The sequence below is a fragment of the Rutidosis leptorrhynchoides genome, chromosome 5, assembly GCF_046630445.1.
Source record: "Rutidosis leptorrhynchoides isolate AG116_Rl617_1_P2 chromosome 5, CSIRO_AGI_Rlap_v1, whole genome shotgun sequence".
NCBI lineage: Eukaryota > Viridiplantae > Streptophyta > Magnoliopsida > Asterales > Asteraceae > Rutidosis > Rutidosis leptorrhynchoides.
In genome coordinates this window covers 217,318,585-217,340,007 of record NC_092337.1, presented here as the reverse complement: position 1 = coordinate 217,340,007, position 21,423 = coordinate 217,318,585, and the positions used below count along the sequence as shown (strand labels likewise).

The following is a 21,423-nucleotide window of genomic DNA, read 5'->3' as shown; positions in this document are numbered from 1 at the left end:
GTTTTACACACCTAGCTTGATTCACGTAAAGAAGTCGATAATCAGAGATAATCTTTTCATTATGCAAGGATGATTACATATACAGGGGGAAATCAACCGAAAATGAATCAAATAAAAATGACAGATCGGTGATTAACTATGTGAATGATCTGTTTCCTATATTGACTAATATTCCTAAATAGAAAAATCTAAAATAGGAAGTGAATATGGCTCGAACGTAAATTATGCACTTTTCTATACTCCCCCTCAAGTTGGCGCAGGTAAGTTTTGAATGCTTAACTTTTCAAGTAATGTTCGCAAGCGATTGGATCCAAGAGGTTTGGTAAGAAGTGAAATGTCCCGTTCTTATTGATTAAAAACGTTCCATATTAATTGATTTCGTTGCGAGGTTTTGACCTCTATATGAGACGTTTTTAAAAGACTGCATTCATTTTAAAACAAACCATAACCTTTATTTCATCAATAAAGGTTTAAAAAGCTTTACGTAGATTATCAAATAATGATAATCTAAAATATCCTGTTTACACACGACCATTACATAATGGTTTACAATACAAATATGTTACATCGAAATCAGTTTCTTGAATGCAGTTTTTACACAATATCATACAAACATGGACTCCAAATCTTGTCCTTATTTTAGTATGCAACAGCGGAAGCTCTTAATATTCACCTGAGAATAAACATGCTTTAAACGTCAACAAAAATGTTGGTGAGTTATAGGTTTAACCTATATATATCAAATCGTAACAATAGACCACAAGATTTCATATTTCATTACACATCCCATACATAGAGATAAAAATCATTCATATGGTGAACACCTGGTAACCGACATTAACAAGATGCATATATAAGAATATCCCCATCATTCCGGGACACCCTTCGGATATGATATAAATTTCGAAGTACTAAAGCATCTGGTACTTTGGATGGGGTTTGTTAGGCCCAATAGATCTATCTTTAGGATTCACGTCAATTAGGGTGTCTGTTCCCTAATTCTTAGATTACCAGACTTAATAAAAAGGGGCATATTCGATTTCGATAATTCAACCATAGAATGTAGTTTCACGTACTTGTGTCTATTTTGTAAATCATTTATAAAACCTGCATGTATTATCATCCCAAAAATATTAGATTTTAAAAGTGGGACTATAACTCACTTTCACAGATTTTTACTTCGTCGAGAAGTAAGACTTGGCCACTGTTGATTCACAAACCTATAACAATATATACATATATATTAAAGTATGTTCAAAATATATTTACAACACTTTTAATATATTTTGATGTTTTAAGTTTATTAAGTTAGCTGTTCTCGTTAGTAACCTACAACTAGTTGTCCACAGTTAGATGTACAGAAATAAATCGATAAATATTATCTTGAATCAATCCACGACCCAGTGTATACGTATCTCAGTATTGATCACAACTCAAACTATATATATTTTGGAATCAACCTCAACCCTGTATAGCTAACTCCAACATTCACATATAGAGTGTCTATGGTTGTTCCGAAATATATATAGATGTGTCGACATGATAGGTCGAAACATTGTATACGTGTCTATGGTATCTCAAGATTACATAATATACAATACAAGTTGATTAAGTTATGGTTGGAATAGATTTGTTATCAATTTTCACGTAGCTAAAATGAGAAAAATTATCCAATCTTGTTTTACCCATAACTTCTTCATTTTAAATCCGTTTTGAGTGAATCAAATTGCTATGGTTTCATATTGAACTCTATTTTATGAATCTAAACAGAAAAAGTATAGGTTTATAGTTGGAAAAATAAGTTACAAGCCATTTTTTTAAAGGTAGTCATTTCAGTCGAAAGAACGACGTCTAGATGACCATTTTAGAAAACATACTTCCACTTTGAGTTTAACCATAATTTTTGGATATAGTTTCATGTTCATAATAAAAATCATTTTCTCAGAATAACAACTTTTAAATCAAAGTTTATCATAGTTTTTAATTAATTAACCCAAAACAGCCCGCGGTGTTACTACGACGGCGTAAATCCGATTTTACGGTGTTTTTTGTGTTTCCAGGTTTTAAATCATTAAGTTAGCATATCATATAGATATAGAACATGTGTTTAGTTAATTTTAAAAGTCAAGTTAGAAGGATTAACTTTTGTTTGCGAACAATTTTAGAATTAACTAAACTATGTTCTAGTGATTACGAGTTTAAACCTTCGAATAAGATAATTTTATATATATGAATCGAATGATGTTATGAACATCATTACTACCTCAAGTTTAGTAGGTAAACCTACTGGAAGTGACAAGAAATGATCTAGCTTCAAAAGATCTTGGATGGCTTGAAAGTTCTTGAAGTAGGATCATGACACAAAAACAAGTTCAAGTAAGATTTTTACACGAATTAAGATAGTTTATAGTTATAGAAATTGAATCAAAGTTTGAATATGAATATTACCTTGAATAAGAAAGATAACCTACTGTATATAACAAAGGTTTCTTGATCTTAGATGATTACTTGGAATGGATTAGAAAGCTTGGAAGTAAATTAGTAAACTTGAAGGCATTTTTGAAGTGTTGTTGAAGTGTTCTTCCTATGATGATTATAGCTTGATTCTTGAAGTGATTTTTGATGAAGATGATGATTAAGTACTGGAAAAATACTTTCATAATAGTGTGTGTGTGTGTGTGTGTTGAGAGAGAATTAGAAAGAGAATTGGAAGTGAAATGGAGTGAATGATGAGTGGTAATTGGTGAGTGGTGAGTGGGGTTAAAAGGAGTTCTAGTTAGTTGACTAGCTCATGGTAGAAGTTAAAATTGATTAGTCATACATGAAATAATCAAGAGTGGAATCCCATGCTAGTTCCTATTGGTATATACCCATAGTAAGTACGTTTTGAAGCTGTGTATAATACGGGTAAGAATACGACTAGAATTCTTGATGAAAGAAAAGAATGGGAAAGTAACTGTAACCATTTTCGTTAAGTATGAGTGTTTTGATATATGTCTTGAAGTCTTCCAAAAGTATTTTAATACATCTAAATACACTACATGTATATACATTTTAACTGAGTCGTTAAGTCATCGTTAGTCGTTACATGTAAGTGTTGTTTTGAAACCTTTAAGTTAACGATCTCAATTAATGTTGTTAACCCATTGTTTATTATATCTAATGAGATGTTAAATTATTATATTATCATGATATTATGATATATTAATATATCTTAATATGATATATATACATTTAAATATCGTTACAACGATAATCGTTACATATATGTCTCGTTTCGAAATCCTTAAGTTAGTAGTCTTATTTATATGTATATAACTCATTGTTAATATACTTATGGAGATACTTACTTATCATAATCTCATGTTAACCATATGTATATCCATATATATATCGTCATGTCGTTTTTACAAGTTTTAACGTTCGTGAATCGCCGGTCAACTTGGGTGGTCAATTGTCTATATGAAACATATTTCAATTAATCAAGTCTTAACAAGTTTGATTGCTTAACATGTTGGAAACATTTAATCATGTAAATATCAATCTCAATTAATATATATAAACATGGAAAAGTTCGGGTCACTACAGTACCTACCCGTTAAATAAATTTCGTCCCGAAATTTTAAGCTGTTGAAGGTGTTGACGAATCTTCTGGAAATAGATGTGGGTATTTCTTCTTCATCTGATCTTCCGCTCCCAGGTGAACTCGGGTCCTCTACGAGCATTCCATCGAACCTTAACAATTGGTATCTTGTTTTGCTTAAGTCTTTTAACCTCACGATCCATTATTTCGACGGGTTCTTCGATGAATTGGAGTTTTTCGTTGATTTGGATTTCATCTAACGGAATAGTGAGATCTTCTTTAGCAAAACATTTCTTCAAATTCGAGACGTGGAAAGTGCTATGTACAGCCGCGAGTTATTGAGGTAACTCAAGTCGGTAAGCTACTGGTCCGACACGATCAATAATCTTGAATGGTCCAATATACCTTGGATTTAATTTCCCTCGTTTACCAAATCGAACAACGCCTTTCCAAGGTGCAACTTTAAGCATGACCATCTCTCCAATTTCAAATTCTATATCTTTTCTTTTAATGTCAGCGTAGCTCTTTTGTCGACTTTGGGCGGTTTTCAACCGTTGTTGAATTTGGATGATCTTCTTGGTAGTTTCTTGTATAATCTCCGGACCCGTAATTTGTCTATCCCCCACTTCACTCCAACAAATCGGAGACCTGCACTTTCTACCATAAAGTGCTTCAAACGGCGCCATCTCAATGCTTGAATGGTAGCTGTTGTTGTAGGAAAATTCTGCTAACGGTAGATGTCGATCCCAACTGTTTCCGAAATCAATAACACATGCTCGTAGCATGTCTTCAAGCGTTTGTATCATCCTTTCGCTCTGCCCATCAGTTTGTGGATGATAGGCAGTACTCATGTCTAGACGAGTTCCTAATGCTTGCTGTAATGTCTGCCAGAATCTTGAAATAAATCTGCCATCCCTATCAGAGATAATAGAGATTGGTATTCCATGTCTGGAGACGACTTCCTTCAAATACAGTCGTGCTAACTTCTCCATCTTGTCATCTTCTCTTATTGGCAGGAAGTGTGCTGATTTGGTGAGACGATCAACTATTACCCAAATAGTATCAAAACCACTTGCAGTCCTTGGCAATTTAGTGATGAAATCCATGGTAATGTTTTCCCATTTCCATTCTGGGATTTTGGGTTGTTGAAGTAGACCTGATGGTTTCTGATGCTCAGCTTTGACCTTAGAACACGTCAAACATTCTCCTACGTATTTAGCAACATCGGCTTTCATACCCGGCCACCAAAAATGTTTCTTGAGATCCTTGTACATCTTCCCCGTTCCAGGATGTATTGAGTATCTGGTTTTATGAGCTTCTCTAAGTACCATTTCTCTCATATCTCCAAATTTTGGTACCCAAATTCTTTCAGCCCTATACCGGGTTCCGTCTTCCCGAATATTAAGATGCTTCTCCGATCCTTTGGGTATTTCATCCTTTAAATTTCCCTCTTTTAAAACTCCTTGTTGCGCCTCCTTTATTTGAGTAGTAAGGTTAGTGTGAATCATTATATTCATAGATTTTACTCGAATGGGTTCTCTGTCCTTCCTGCTCAAGGCATCGGCTACCACATTTGCCTTCCCCGGGTGGTAACGAATCTCAAAGTCGTAATCATTCAACAATTCAATCCACCTACGCTGCCTCATATTCAGTTGTTTCTGATTAAATATGTGTTGAAGACTTTTGTGGTCGGTATATATAATACTTTTGACCCCATATAAGTAGTTCCTCCAAGTCTTTAATGCAAAAACAACCGCGCCTAATTCCAAATCATGCGTCGTATAATTTTGTTCGTGAATCTTCAATTGTCTAGACGCATAAGCAATCACCTTCGTTCGTTGCATTAATACACAACCGAGACCTTGCTTTGATGCGTCACAATAAATCACAAAATCATCATTCCCTTCAGGCAATGACAATATAGGTGCCGTAGTTAGCTTTTTCTTCAATAACTGAAACGCTTTCTCTTGTTCATCATTCCATTCAAATTTCTTCCCTTTATGCGTTAATGCAGTCAAGGGTTTTGCTATTCTGGAAAAGTCTTGGATGAACCTTCTGTAGTAACCAGCTAGTCCTAAAAACTGGCGTATGTGTTTAGGAGTTTTCGGGGTTTCCCACTTTTCAACAGTTTCTATCTTTGCCGGATCCACCTTAATACCTTCTTTGCTCACTATGTGACCGAGGAATTGAACTTCTTCCAACCAAAATGCACACTTTGAAAACTTAGCGTACAATTCTTCCTTCCTCAATACTTCTAACACCTTTCTCAAATGTTCACCGTGTTCTTGGTCCTTCTTTGAGTAAATAAGTATGTCATCAATGAAAACAATGACAAACTTGTCAAGGTATGGTCCACACACTCGGTTCTTAAGGTCCATGAACACAGCTGGTGCATTAGTTAAACCAAATGGCATGACCATAAACTCGTAATGACCGTAACGTGTTCTAAAAGCAGTCTTTGGAATATCATCTTCTTTCACCCGCATTTGATGATACCCGGAACGTAAGTCAATCTTTGAATAAACAGATGAGCCTTGTAGTTGATCAAATAAGTCGTCGATTCTCGGTAGTGGGTAGCGGTTCTTGATGGTAAGTTTGTTCAACTCTCGGTAGTCGATACACAACCTGAATGTACCATCTTTCTTCTTGACAAACAAAACAGGAGCTCCCCACGGTGATGTGCTTGGTCGAATGAAACCATGCTCTAAAAGTTCTTGTAATTGGCTTTGCAGTTCTTTCATCTCGCTGGGTGCGAGTCTGTAAGGAGCACGAGCTATTGGTGCAGCTCCTGGTACAAGATCTATTTGAAATTCAACGGATCGATGTGGGGGTAATCCCGGTATTTCTTTCGGAAATACATCGGGAAATTCTTTTGCAATGGGAACATCATTGATGCTCTTTTCTTCTGTTTGTACTTTCTCGACGTGTGCTAGAACAGCATAGCAACCTTTTCTTATTAGTTTTTGTGCCTTCAAATTACTAATAAGATGTAGCTTCGTGTTGCCCTTTTCTCCGTACACCATTAAGGGTTTTCCTTTTTCTTGTATAATGCGAATTGCATTTTTGTAACAAACGATCTCTGCTTTCACTTCTTTCAACCAGTCCATACCGATTATCACATCAAAACTCCCTAACTCTACTGGTATCAAGTCAATCTTAAATGTTTCACTAACTAGTTTAATTTCTCGATTCCGACATATATTATCTGCTGAAATTAATTTACCATTTGCTAATTCGAGTAAAAATTTACTATCCAAAGGCGTCAATGGACAACTTAATTTAGCACAAAAATCTCTACTCATATAGCTTCTATCCGCACCCGAATCAAATAAAACGTAAGCAGATTTATTGTCAATAAGAAACGTACCCGTAACAAGCTCCGGGTCTTCCTGTGCCTCTGCCGCATTAATATTGAAAACTCTTCCGCGGCCTTGTCCATTCGTGTTCTCCTGGTTCGGGCAATTTCTAATAATGTGGCCCAGTTTTCCAAATTTATAACAAACTACATTGGCATAACTTGCTCCGACACTACTTGCTCCGCCATTACTCGTTCCGACACCATTTGTTCCTTTCGTTCTATTAACCCCTGGTCCGTAGACCTCACACTTCGCCGTGCTATGACCATTTCTTTTACACTTGTTGCAAAATTTGGTGCAGAACCCCGAGTGATACTTTTCACACCTTTGGCATAGCTGCTTCTGATTGTTGTTGTTGTTGCGGTTATTATTGTTGTTGGGATGATTATTGTAGTTGCTGTTGTTGTTGTTGTTGTTGTTGTTGTTGTTGTTGTTGTTGTTGTTGTTGTTGTTGTTGTTGTTGTTGTTGTTGTTGTTGTTGTTGTTGTTGGGCTGTTTTTTTTAGTTGCGATTGATGTTGCGATTGTTGGGATAATTGTTGCGATTATTGTTGTAATTGCTGTTGTTGTATTGGTGATTCTTATCACCGTTTTCCTCCCACTTTCTTTTGACTTGCTTCACATTGGCCTCTTCAGCAGTTTGTTCTTTAATTCTTTCTTCAATCTGGTTCACTAGTTTGTGAGCCATTCTACATGCCTGTTGTATGGAGGCGGGCTCGTGTGAACTTATATCTTCTTGGATTCTTTCCGGTAATCCTTTCACAAACGCGTCGATCTTCTCTTCCTCATCTTCGAATGCTCCCGGACACAATAGGCACGATTCTGTGAATCGTCTTTCGTACGTGGTAATATCAAATCCTTGGGTTCGTAACCCTCTAAGTTCTGTCTTGAGCTTATTGACCTCGGTTCTGGGACGGTACTTCTCGTTCATCAAGTGCTTGAATGCTGACCACGGTAGTGCGTACGCATCGTCTTGTCCCACTTGCTCTAGATAGGTATTCCACCATGTTAACGCAGAACCTGTGAAGGTATGCGTAGCGTACTTTACTTTGTCCTCTTCAGTACACTTACTTATGGCAAACACCGATTCGACCTTCTCGGTCCACCGTTTCAATCCGATCGATCCTTCGGTTCCATCAAATTCCAAAGGTTTGCAGGCAGTGAATTCTTTGTAGGTGCATCCTACACGATTTCCTGTACTGCTAGATCCAAGGTTATTGTTGGTATGTAGCGCAGCCTGTACTGCGGCTATGTTTGAAGCTAGAAAAGTACGGAATTCCTCTTCATTCATATTCACGGTGTGTCGAGTAGTCGGTGCCATTTCCTTCAAAATAGTCAAATGGAACAAGTTAATCATACAGAATATTAAGAGTAGTTAATAGTATTTCGTAGCATAATATGAACTCATTTATAAAAGCTTTTTCTTCATATTAGCATTTTATAAGTTTAAATTCGGGTAGTACCTACCCGTTAAGTTCATACTTAGTAGCTAATATACAATTCAACTACTACAATTCTATATGAAAAACTGATTATAATAATATTTCGCGTTCAAACTTTTATACAATATTTTACAAACTTACAATATCGCTTATTTTACATAAAGCATGAGATATAGCACACAAAAACTTTGATACAAAATAGTTGTGAAGATAATTCTAGCTAGTACACAAGTCGTTCAGCAAAGGCAATAAAGACACGTAATTCATACGTCCAGAAACAAGTCATGCATTCTGGTTTTACTAGGACTACTTCCCATCCTTGGTCTTGTGGAACATAACCGTTATGGCCGTTGATAAGACAGCGTGTTGTAACGTCGTCAAAGGGACGAGGGTTACGTAATGACCAACAGTCCTGTAACAATCTAAAAACCTCATTTCTTACCCCAATTACCGACTCCGTCACTTGTGGGAACGTTTTGTTTAATAGTTGTAGGCCGATGTTCTTGTTCTCACTTTGGTGAGAAGCGAACATTACTAATCCGTAAGTATAACATGCTTCTTTATGTTGCATGTTAGCCGCTTTTTCTAAATCACGAAGTCCAATATTCGGATATATTGAGTCAAAATAATTTCTTAACCCATTGCGTAAAATAGCATTTGGGTTCCCCGCAATATATGCGTCAAAGTAAACACATCGTAACTTATGGATTTTCCAATGTGATATCCCCCATATTTCGAACGAAAGCCTTTTATAAACCAAGGCATTCTTGGAACGTTCTTCGAATGTCTTACAAACTGATCTCGCCTTAAATAGTTGTGCCGAAGAAATCTGACCGACTCTAGACAAGATTTCATCAATCATGTCTCCGGGTAGGTCTCTTAAAATATTGGGTTGTCTATCCATTTTGTGTTTTTATACTGTAAAATAGACAAGAGTTAGATTCATAAAAAAAATACTTATTAACACAAGCAATTTTTACATATATCATAAAGCATAAGCATACTATATTACATATATTACACCACACGAATACAACTATCTTATTCCGACTCGCTTGTTTCTTCTTCTTCGGTTTTGGTTCGTTTTGCCAAGTTTCTAGGGATATATGATGTTCCCCTAATACGAGCCGTCGTTTTCCACATTGGTTTAGAAAAACCTGGTGGTTTAGAGGTTCTCGGGTCATTGTTACAATTTAAGGACTTCAGAGGTTGACGATACATATAAAGTTCATCGGGGTTGGAATTAGATTTCTCTATTTTTATGCCCTTTCCCTTATTATTTTCTTTTGCCTTTTTAAATTCAGTTGGGGTAATTTCTATAACATCGTCGGAATTCTCGTCAGAATCCGATTCATCGGAGAATTGGTAATCCTCCCAATATTTTGCTTCCTTAGCGGAAACACCATTGACCATAATTAACCTTGGTCGGTTGGTTGAGGATTTTCTTTTACTTAACTGTTTTATTATTTCCCCCACCGGTTCTATTTCTTCATCCGGTTCCGATTCTTCTTCCGGTTCCGATTCTTCTTCTGGTTCCGACTCTTCTTCCGGTTCCTCTTCGGGAACTTGTGAATCAGTCCACGAATCATTCCAATTTACATTTGACTCTTCATTATTATTAGGTGAGTCAATGGGACTTGTTCTAAAGGTAGACATCTATCACATAATATCAAACGCGTTAAGAGATTAATATATCACATAATATTCACATGTTAAAAATATATAGTTTCCAACAAAATTTGTTAAGCAATCATTTTTCAAGTAAACACGGTCGAAGTCCAGAATCACTAATGCATCCTAACAAACTCGATAAGACACACTAATGCAAAATTCTGGTTCTCTAAGACCAACGCTCGGATACCAACTGAAATGTCCCGTTCTTATTGATTAAAAACGTTCCATATTAATTGATTTCGTTGCGAGGTTTTGACCTCTATATGAGACGTTTTTCAAAGACTACATTCATTTTAAAACAAACCATAACCTTTATTTCATCAATAAAGGTTTAAAAAGCTTTACGTAGATCATCAAATAATGATAATCTAAAATATCATGTTTACACACGACCATTACATAATGGTTTACAATACAAATATGTTACATCGAAATCAGTTTCTTGAATGCAATTTTTACACAATATCATACAAACATGGACTCCAAATCTTGTCCTTATTTTAGTATGCAACAGCGGAAGCTCTTAATATTCACCTGAGAATAAACATGCTTTAAACGTCAACAAAAATGTTGGTGAGTTATAGGTTTAACCTATATATATCAAATCGTAACAATAGACCACAAGATTTCATATTTCATTACACATCCCATACATAGAGATAAAAATCATTCATATGGTGAACACCTGGTAACCGACATTAACAAGATGCATATATAAGAATATCCCCATCATTCCGGGACACCCTTCGGATATGATATAAATTTTGAAGTACTAAAGCATCCGGTACTTTGGATGGGGTTTGTTAGGCCCAATAGATCTATCTTTAGGATTCGCGTCAATTAGGGTGTCTGTTCCCTAATTCTTAGATTACCAGACTTAATAAAAAGGGGCATATTCGTATTCGATAATTCAACCATAGAATGTAGTTTCACGTACTTGTGTCTATTTTGTAAATCATTTATAAAACCTGCATGTATTCTCATCCCAAAAATATTAGATTTTAAAAGTTAGACTATAACTCACTTTCACAGATTTTTACTTCGTCGAGAAGTAAGACTTGGCCACTGTTGATTCACGAACCTATAACAATATATACATATATATTAAAGTATGTTCAAAATATATTTACAACACTTTTAATATATTTTGATGTTTTAAGTTTATTAAGTCAGCTGTCCTCGTTAGTAACCTACAACTAGTTGTCCACAGTTAGATGTACAGAAATAAATTGATAAATATTATCTTGAATCAATCCATGACCCAGTGTATACGTATCTCAGTATTGATCACAACTCAAACTATATATATTTTGGAATCAACCTCAACCCTGTATAGCTAACTCCAACATTCACATATAGAGTGTCTATGGTTGTTCCGAAATATATATAGATGTGTCGACATGATAGGTCGAAACATTGTATACGTGTCTATGGTATCTCAAGATTACATAATATACAATACAAGTTGATTAAGTTATGGTTGGAATAGATTTGTTATCAATTTTCACGTAGCTAAAATGAGAAAAATTATCCAATCTTGTTTTACCCATAACTTCTTCATTTTAAATCCGTTTTGAGTGAATCAAATTGCTATGGTTTCATATTGAACTCTATTTTATGAATATAAACAGAAAAATTATAGGTTTATAGTCAGAAAAATAAGTTACAAGTCATTTTTGTAAAGGTAGTCATTTCAGTCGAAAGAACGACGTCTAGATGACCATTTTAGAAAACATACTTCCACTTTGAGTTTAACCATAATTTTTGGATATAGTTTCATGTTCATAATAAAAATCATTTTCTCAGAATAACAACTTTTAAATCAAAGTTTATCATAGTTTTTAATTAATTAACCCAAAACAGCCCGCGGTGTTACTACGACGGCGTAAATCCGGTTTTACGGTGTTTTTCGTGTTTCCAGGTTTTAAATCATTAAGTTAGCATATCATATAGATATAGAACATGTGTTTAGTTAATTTTAAAAGTCAAGTTAGAAGGATTAACTTTTGTTTGCGAACAATTTTAAAATTAACTAAACTAAGTTCTAGTGATTAAGAGTTTAAACCTTCGAATAAGATAGTTTTATATATATGAATCGAATGATGTTATGAACATCATTACTACCTCAAGTTTAGTAGGTAAACCTACTGAAAGTGACAAGAAATGATCTAGCTTCAAAGGATCTTGGATGGCTTGAAAGTTCTTGAAGTAGGATCATGACACAAAAACAAGTTCAAGTAAGATTTTTACTCGAATTAAGATAGTTTATGTCATAACTCGTCCTTAACCATAAGAACGTGTTAGATAACGTATGATTTCATTGCGAGGTATTGACCTCTATATGCGACATTTTTAAAAAGGAAAACTGCATATATTATACATTACAAACCAAACCATTATTTTTGTTACAAGCTTTAGACAATAAAAAGATGATTATCGTTTAACGATAATCTTCGACTTACAAACTTTACAAATGATAATAACAACACGATTTCTAGCATATTTTACAACACACGTCCTCGGATATGCAGTTTTATTTTTGACACAAATATGAGTACGCATGATCCTGCTTAGATTCAACATAATGCAGCGGAAGCTTTAATTATCACCTGAGAATAAACATGTTTAAAAACGTCAACATAAAGTTGGTGAGATATAGGTTTAGTGCGCAGCAATATATATATAGACCACAAGATTTCGTATATAAACATTTCAATAAAAATATTCTAAGTGGTTGAGCACTTGGTAACCATACTTAACATTTTCACGTCGCATATTCCCTTTAATATGAAATCTTACTACACCGTACCAAGTGTAGTCACAAAACGAAGTACTGTGCAACCGTTGAATACTGGTCGTCCAGTCCGATTGGGGTTGTCAGGCCCGATAGATCTATCAACAGGATTCGCGTTTACATTACCGCTGTAAATATTAGTTACCAAGCTACAGGGAAGTATGCCAGTGGTACAACTCAACGTAGAATATATTTTTCAGTTACTTGTGTCCATAATGTAAAACATAAAATACATGTATTCTCATCCCGAAATATTTAGAGTTTAAAAGTGGGACTATATACTCACTCTTGTCTTGATGATATATATATTTTGACTCGGTCTTCCGGTTGATATCACGAACCTATCCATATATAATATATTAATATGTTTTCATTTTAAAACAAACGTTATATATATATATACTTGTTATACTTTTAATATTTTGAATATTTCCTTAGTCCGTAGTTAGCAGTTCGTTGTTAGTAATTCAATTTTAATGGTTCATTTTTAGATGTTTAATATACCCGCAATGAAATAAATAAAACCCCCAACGAAATAAATAAAACCCCATCGTATATGTATTGGTCGAGATTAATCTTGACCCATGGTACCGGTGTTGTCAAATGACGTGTTGCGTACATAAAGTACCGGTGTTGTCAAATGACGTGTTGCGTACAATCATGGGATCTTATGATTAATCTTCTCGTGTTGTTTACGGGTGATCCTGAACCATATAAAATTGAATTATAAGTACATATATATCAAATATCATGTTATCTTAGAAATATGTGATTTATATCATTTTTTTCCAATTGATCCCGTAGTTGAAATGATCTAGGATAACCAATTTTGTTTCGGTCATAGTTTCTTCGTTACAAATCCGTTTTCGTTGATTCAAATTGCCATCTTCTTGGATCGAGTTCTTCTTTAAGACTATGAACTGTAAATACCTTGGTTTGTATTCAAAATCATACGACATAAGTGAAACATTAGTGAAACATATGAAGTTAAACATTTTTGTTACAACAAAATCATTTAATGACCATTTTTCTAAAAATGCTTATACTTTGAAAAACCAAGTTTTACCTTGTTAAATTAGCATATACATAAGTTATATTACAGGTCTTGAAGTATTTTAAAAGTCAAGTTAGAAGGATCTATTTAGTTTGCAAACAAGTTTGAAAACATTCAAACTATGTTCTTGTTGTTAAACTTTTGTACCACAAAATAAGATAGCTATATATATATATATGAATCGAATAAGGTTATGAACATAGATTCTACCTCAAGTTCCTTGGATGAAGTTGCTGTAAAAGAGAAGTAAGAAGCTAGAATCAAAAGGGTACTAGAGGTGGATGAAAGATTGGAAGTAAGTTGGTGTTCTTGGAAGGTTTTCTTGAAGTGTTTTTGTATGGTTTTCTTATGGTGTTTTAGTATGGTTTTTGAAGCTAGATCTTTATAGAACTTTTGCTGGATTGTTATGGAGTTTAGAGAGTAAGAAAGAGTGTGTGTTTTTAGTTAAGAGATTGAAGTAAAAATGAATCAAAAATGATGATACATATATACTCCTAAAAATGTGATCTTTAAGGATAACATGACAAAATTTTAGTTTGTATTTTTGTAATTAGTCTTGCAATGATTCAAAAGTAATTACCTTATACATAAGGCATGAATAAGGGCTGGTTAGGTGGTGATTTGATGTGTATATACCAATAGTAAATACGTATAGAAGCTTGGTATGATACGAGTATAAATACTCTAGGTATACGTATAGAAATTTTGTGAAAAATGGAATGAGGATTCAAATATAGCTATCTTTTGTGAATACACTTATATGATTTTATGTATTTAAGTTCTTAAAAGTGATTAAATACATTACTTATACAATATATGTATAAACATTATATGTCTTAAGTATTTATGTCAAATAACGTTACGTATAGTTATCGTTTTGAAAACTTAAGTTAGTAGTTTCAAAATACACATATAACTTGTTGTTATTAATATAAAATGAGGTATTAAAACATTCCTTAATCATGTTAAATATGTATAATTATCATATATTGTATGGTTCGTGATATCATCGGTCAAACTAGACGGTCAAACGTTGTGTAAAACTCTTTTCGGAAATATCAGTCTCGACAATTTGGATTGCTTATCATGTTGGCAAGGTTTAATTTATGTAAATATTAATCTTATAAGTATAGAATGATCGAAAAAGTGCGGGTCGTTACATTACCTCCCCGTTAAATAAATTTCGTCCCGAAATTTTAAAGTTGTACCTATTTTGCGTTATCGAGAAACAAGTGCGGATACTTTCGTTTCATCTGATCCTCTCGTTCCCAAGTAAACTCAGGACCTCTTCTAGCATTCCAACGAACCTTAACAATCGGTATATTACTCTGTTTGAGCTGTTTAACTTCACGGTCCATGATTTCGATTGGTTCTTCGACGAATTGTAGTTTCTCGTCGACATGGATTTCTTCAAGAGGAATGGTGAGGTCTTCCTTTGCAAAACACTTCTTCAGGTTTGAGACGTGAAAGGTATTATGTACTCCAGCGAGTTGTTGCGGTAACTCGAGCCGATAAGCTACCGGTCCAATGCGTTCGATGATCTTAAACGGGCCTACGTACCTTGGGTTCAATTTACCCCTTTTTCCAAAACGTATCACACCTTTCCAAGGTGACACCTTTAGCATAACCATGTCCCCGACCTGAAACTCTAATGGTTTCCTTCGGACATCGGCGTAGCTCTTTTGGCGACTGCGGGCTGTTTTTAATCTCTCCTTGATTTGCACTATCTTCTCAGTCGTTTCATGTATGATCTCGGGACCAGTTAATTGTCGATCTCCTACTTCATTCCAACAGATAGGAGATCTACACTTCCTTCCATACAATGCTTCGAATGGCGCAGCTCCAATGCTCGCATGATAACTATTATTATACGAGAATTCTGCTAACGGTAGATATTTATCCCATCCGTTTCCAAAATCGATCACACATGCCCTGAGCATGTCTTCAAGAGTCTGAATTGTTCTTTCACTCTGCCCGTCGGTCTGCGGATGATATGCGGTACTCATATCCAAACGAGTTCCTAGTGCCTCCTGTAGTGATTGCCAAAACTTTGAGGTAAATCTACTATCACGATCGGATATAATGGAAATAGGTATTCCATGCCTTGAAACAACTTCCTTTATATACAATCGTAATAGTTTCTCCATTCTATCTGTTTCCTTTATAGGCAAGAAATGTGCAGACTTGGTGAGACGATCAACAATCACCCAAATGGTGTCGTATCCCCAGGCAGTCTTTGGTAACTTCGTGATGAAATCCATGGTAATACCGTCCCATTTCCATTCTGGAATTTCTGGTTGTTGAAGTAACCCTGACGGCTTCTGGTGTTCTGCTTTGACTTTGGAACAAGTTAAACATTCCCCAACATATGTTGCAACGTCTGTCTTCAAATTAGGCCACCAATAATGCGTCTTAAGATCTTGGTACATCTTTCCAACTCCAGGATGTATCGAATATCTTGTCTTATGTGCCTCGTTCAATATCAACTTCCTTAATCCTCCCAACTTCGGTACCCAAATACGATTTGCAAAATATCGAATTCCATCTTCCCGCATAACGAGTTGCTTCTCATACTTCTTCATTATTTCATTTCCTAAATTTTCTTTAGTAAGTGCTTCTCGTTGAACTTCTTTGATTTGTGAGTTGAGATTCATGCGAATTTTTATGTTCATTGCTCGAACTCGAATTGGTTCTCGTTCTTTTCTGCTTAAAGCGTCAGCCACCACGTTCGCTTTCCCGGGATGATAACGAATTTCACAATCATAGTCATTTATTAACTCAACCCACCTACGTTGCCTCATGTTCAGCTGTTTTTGATCGAAAATATGTTGAAGGCTTTTATGATCAGTAAACACAGTGAATTTAACCCCATACAAGTAATGTCTCCACATCTTCAATGCAAACACGACTGCTCCCAGTTCTAGATCATGCGTCGTATAATTCCGCTCGTGAATCTTCAATTGTCGGGATGCAAATGCAATTACTTTCTTTCGTTGCATAAGAACACAACCAAAACCTTGTCGCGAAGCGTCACAATATATTTCAAAATCATCGTTCCCTTCAGGTAACGATAAAATAGGCGCCGTAGTTAACTTCTTCTTCAATAATTGAAATGCGTTCTCCTGCTCCGAGGTCCATTCGTATTTCTTCCCTTTTTGCGTTAATGCTGTCAACGGCTTAGCTATTCGAGAAAAATCTTGAATAAACCTTCTATAATAACCGGCTAAACCCAAAAATTGGCGTATCTGCATTGGTGTCTTAGGAGTCTCCCATTTTTCAATAGCTTCAGTTTTTGCTGGATCAACCTGAATTCCTTCGCTATTAACAACGTGACCAAGAAATTGCACTTCTTTCAACCAGAAAGCACACTTAGAAAATTTAGCATAAAGTTGTTCTTTTCTCAACAATTCCAGTATCAACCTTAAATGCTCTTCATGCTCTTGCTCACTCTTGGAATAGATAAGAATATCATCAATGAAAACGATAACAAACTTATCTAAATACGGACTACAAACTCGATTCATGAGGTCCATGAATACAGCTGGCGCATTCGTCAATCCAAACGGCATAACCAAAAATTCGTAATGACCATAACGTGTCCGAAAAGCAGTTTTCGGAATGTCCTCTTCTTTGACGCGTAGTTGATGATAGCCCGATCTTAAGTCGATTTTTGAATAAACACATGATCCTTGCAATTGATCAAATAAATCATCAATTCTCGGTAGTGGATACCGATTCTTGATAGTTAACTTATTTAATTCACGATAGTCTATACACATCCTAAAAGATCCATCTTTCTTCTTAACAAACAAAATTGGAGCTCCCCACGGTGAAGTACTTGGTCGTATGAATCCACGGTCCAGTAATTCTTTTAACTGACTTTGAAGTTCTTTTAGTTCGGACGGTGCAAGTCTATATGGAGCACGAGCCACTGGTGCAGCTCCTGGTACTAAATCTATTTGAAATTCTACCGATCTAAATGGAGGTAATCCCGGCAATTCTTCCGGAAAAACTTCAGGAAAATCTCTTGCCACAGGCACGTCGTTGATACACTTTTCTTTCTTTTCGACCTTATTAACATGTGCTAAAATAGCGTAACATCCCTTTTCTAAACACTTCTTGGCTTTCAAACAGCTAATGAGTTTTAGCTTTGAATTACCCTTCTCTCCATAGATCATCACCGGTATTTTATCCTTACTAGGAATACGAATTGCCTTCTTGGCACAAACAACTTCCGCTCCTACTTTGGACATCCAGTCCATGCCGACTATTACATCAAAACCTCCTAATTCTACGGGTATTAAGTCGATTTTAAACGTTTCTCCGGCTAGATTTATTTCACAATCACAACAAATCTTATCGGCTTTAATTAGTTTACCATTAGCTAACTCAATCATGTACTTAGCATCTAGAGGTAATGATGAACAATTCAATTTAGTGTAAAAATTTCTACACACGTAACTTCTATCGGCGCCAGTGTCAAATAAAATAGATGCTGATAAGTTATTAATGGTAAACGTACCCGTAACAAGCTCCGGGTCTTCTCGTGCCTCTCTAGCATTAATAACAAATGCTCTTCCACGTGCAGGTCCGCCATTCTGATTCGGGCACTGGCTCTTATAATGACCTTGTTTTCCACACCCAAAACAAGTAATGTTAGCCAAAGCAGTTCTATTTGCGTTGGTGGCAGGAGTCTTGTTACCATTTGCATTTGTAACGAGAGCCTTACAATCTTCAGCAAGATGTCCCTGTCTATTGCATTTAGTGCACAACACACTACAGTAACCAAAATGATGTTTGTGACAACGGTTGCATAAAGGACTTTGTCCTTTGTAAGCAAAGCCTGAACCACTACCCGCACCTTTCGTGGTTTCTTGTTTCTTATAAGGTTGTTGTTGGTTACCTTGATCATAACCTCCATTCCACTTTTTCTTGTTCCCCAATACCTTCACCTCAGTATTGAATGCTTTCTTGTCCAAAATGACCTGATCCATTAGCTCGTTTGCCATGGTTATAGCTTCATGAATTGTCTTAGGTTTCGATGCTGTAACGTTTGCCTTGACCTTTTTGGGCAAACCACCTTTGTACATTTCAATCTTCCGTGCTTCAGTTGGAACCAATTCAGGACATAGTAAAACCAATTCCATGAATCGCTGATTGTAGTTGGTGATTTCAGTACCAACCACCTTCAAACTTCGTAACTCATCTTCTAACTTAATAACCTCATTCCTTGGACAATACTCGGTGATTATCATTGCTTTGAATTCTTCCCATGGAGTATCATAAGCTACATCTCCTCCTACCGCCTTCACATAATTCTTCCACCATGTGAGTGCACTATCTTGTAAAGTGCACGATGCAAACTTGGTCATGTCTTTTTCATCACAACCACTGATTTTAAACACCGTCTCCATCTTTTCTATCCATCGGGTTAAACCGATCGGTCCTTCCGTTCCACTGAATGATGATGGCTTGCAAGCTTGGAACGTCTTGTAGGAGCATCCTACACGAGGATTTGGATTAACTGCAGCAGCTCTTGCAGCCTCAACCCATAACATTCTGTCGTTCACTCGCTGGTTGATGAAGTCCTCGACTTCTTGTTCCGTCATTCGATTCAATCGCGCCATTTCCTAATGAAAGAAAATAATTATTCACATGGATTATTATAGATGTAGTGTGTATTTATAGTACATTATAGCTTATTAATAATATGAACTAGGTATTATTATAAAAGCCTTTTCTTCTTATTAGCGTTTTATAATTATATCTTGGGTAGTACCTACCCGTTAATGTTCATACTTAATAGCTTAGTACAGAATCAATTACTACAATCTAAATAATACTTAACCATGGAAAATTATTGCATTTCATACTTCAATATTTTACATATGCTTATCTTACATCGAACATTAAGCAAACCACACTATTAATATTATACAAAACATTATTCGGTTCCATGGTTTGACACAGCAGCGCATCGTTTGATCTATTTTCTAGGACGTTTAGACACAAAGATTTGCTTAACGCTTATCCTAACTGTCTGCCTATATTTTGGCTGTGGGACTGAAGAACGGGATGCCGGGACAGAACGAATAGGAATAGCGGGGATAGGGGTGGTAGTGTTGAGTGGAATTGGTGCCACATCATTCTCATTAAACTCGGGATTTGGATTTTCTAATTCATTAGCCTTTCGTTTCTTTCCTAGTTCGAACTCGTCTTTTGTAATTTCCTGTATTTCTTCCTCGGGTTCACTTTCCTCCTCGGGTTCACTTTCCTCCTCGGGTTCACTTTCCGATATTTCTATAGTTGGTTCATCCGGAAATTGTGAGTCTTCCCCAAGGATATCATTTTCGTCATCGGACAGGTTAATGACTGGAACGCCATCTGAAGATTCTGATTCGGAGTCGTTGATTGTGATAACAATTTTTGAGCTCGACATCTATCACACAACAACTAACCCATTAGTACTTATATAATATTTACATATAAATTTTAACCAACAGTGATAAGCAATGGTTTTTTTTTTTTTTTTTTTTTTTTTAAATCAGACCCGGTCAAAGTCCAGACTTACTAATGTATCCTAACGGCTTCTCGGTTAGACACACTAATGCAGACCTGGTTCGCTAAGACCAACGCTCTGATACCACATGTCATAACCCGTCCTTAACCATAAGAACGTGTTAGATAACGTATGATTTCATTGCGAGGTATTGACCTCTATATGCGACATTTTTAAAAAGGAAAACTGCATATATTATACATTACAAACCAAACCATTATTTTTGTTACAAGCTTTAGACAATAAAAAGATGATTATCGTTTAACGATAATCTTCGACTTACAAACTTTACAAATGATAATAACAACACGATTTCTAGCATATTTTACAACACACGTCCTCGGATATGCAGTTTTATTTTTGACACAAATATGAGTACGCATGATCCTGCTTAGATTCAACATAATGCAGCGGAAGCTTTAATTATCACCTGAGAATAAACATGTTTAAAAACGTCAACATAAAGTTGGTGAGATATAGGTTTAGTGCGCAACAATATATATATAGACCACAAGATTTCGTATATAAACATTTCAATAAAAATATTCTAAGTGGTTGAGCACTTGGTAACCATACTTAACATTTTCACGTCGCATATTCCCTTTAATATGAAATCTTACTACACCGTACCAAGTGTAGTCACAAAACGAAGTACTGTGCAACCGTTGAATACTGGTCGTCCAGTCCGATTGGGGTTGTCAGGCCCGATAGATCTATCAACAGGATTCGCGTTTACATTACCGCTGTAAATATTAGTTACCAAGCTACAGGGAAGTATGCCAGTGGTACAACTCAACGTAGAATATATTTTTCAGTTACTTGTGTCCATAATGTAAAACATAAAATACATGTATTCTCATCCCGAAATATTTAGAGTTTAAAAGTGGGACTATATACTCACTCTTGTCTTGATGATATATATATTTTGACTCGGTCTTCCGGTTGATATCACGAACCTATCC

The 21,423-nt window shown here is 35.6% G+C and overlaps 1 protein-coding gene across 1 annotated transcript in view; it reads right to left on the bottom strand.

Annotated features, from left to right (window-relative positions):
* Positions 1-21,423, bottom strand: part of LOC139849275 (uncharacterized mitochondrial protein AtMg00810-like) — a 38,478-nt gene that overhangs the window by 970 nt on the left and 16,085 nt on the right. The window lies entirely within an intron of this gene.